Source organism: Condylura cristata, unplaced genomic scaffold (assembly GCF_000260355.1).
Source record: "Condylura cristata isolate star-nosed mole 26May11 unplaced genomic scaffold, ConCri1.0 scaffold00008, whole genome shotgun sequence".
Lineage (NCBI taxonomy): Eukaryota > Metazoa > Chordata > Mammalia > Eulipotyphla > Talpidae > Condylura > Condylura cristata.
Window position 1 is genome coordinate 23161142 of NW_004567109.1, and position 1158 is coordinate 23162299.

The following is a 1158-nucleotide window of genomic DNA, read 5'->3' on the forward strand; positions in this document are numbered from 1 at the left end:
GGGGGGCGTGGAGATCAATGCGGGGCGGGAGTTCAGAGGTTTCAGGCCCCTGAGGGATTATCGTGTTTGTTTTACCTGGACTGAGAGTTCGGACCTCACCTCACCTCAAGGACCTGTGACCACACAGCCAGACTCTGAACCGCTCCCCCTTTGCCTTACTCCTCCCCCCAAGGCTAGTGTCGCCGTGTCCTTCAAGGCTCAGTTCAGGGGTCACCTTTCCGAGTCCTCGCCAGCCCCCCTCCCCCCTTCAAGCCCGCCCCCGCCCCGCTCGCCCGAGCCCCGCCCCGCGGGCCCCTACTGCGTCCCCAGCTCGGGCGGCTCGGGGCGGCCGCTGCCCGTTTCCCAGTATTGTCAGGGTTTCCTCTTGCCGCCTCTCGCGTTAGCCGAAGCTCTCCCGGGGTGGAGCCAGAGATGGGCAGTTCGTGGAGTCGCACACCTGACACAGGGCAGATTCTCGGTAAAAGTCAGGAAGGGTGGCTCTCCCTAGTGACACGACAGGTTAAAGCACCGCATTGTGAAGCTCTCCGAAGCCACTGCAGCGCAAGTTCGATGCCCGGCCAGGGAGCTGACCCACAGGGCGCAGCACACCTCTCCTGACCCGCCCGCTGCTCCCCTCAGCAGTGTACTTCGTCAATCTGCCTGTTCTGCTCCACATTCTGTCTCTGGTGAAGCCTCTCACCCAGCACACCTCTGGCCTGTACCCCAGTTCTGTAAGCATAAATAAATAAATCTTAAAAAAAAAAAAAAAAGCCAGGAAGGGTCGCTTGAGCTAAGTCATGCGGCTGCAAGAGTCCTCAGGGATTCGCAAGGCAGAGCCGGAGCACAGGCCACAGTCAGGTGTGGCTAGTGGGCTTGGTGGAACTGGGGCTGGTTAGCGGAGGCCAGTTCTCGGAGGACCCGCAAACCTTAGTGTGGAAGCCGGCTCCTCCCGCCCTCGCTCACCCACCAGCCGCTCCAAACTGAACTGTTATTTATTTCTAGAACCCACCATGCTCTCACCTCTCAGTCTTCCTAGCATGGCACCCCTACTCCCTCCCTCCACCCCCAAAACACCCTGTACTTCCAGCGCCTCCAGCCATATGCCTCTATCCCTGCTGGGTGAATATTCCCCCTAAATCCTTTCGGACTCCTGCTGAGAAGCCCCTCACTTATTTGGCC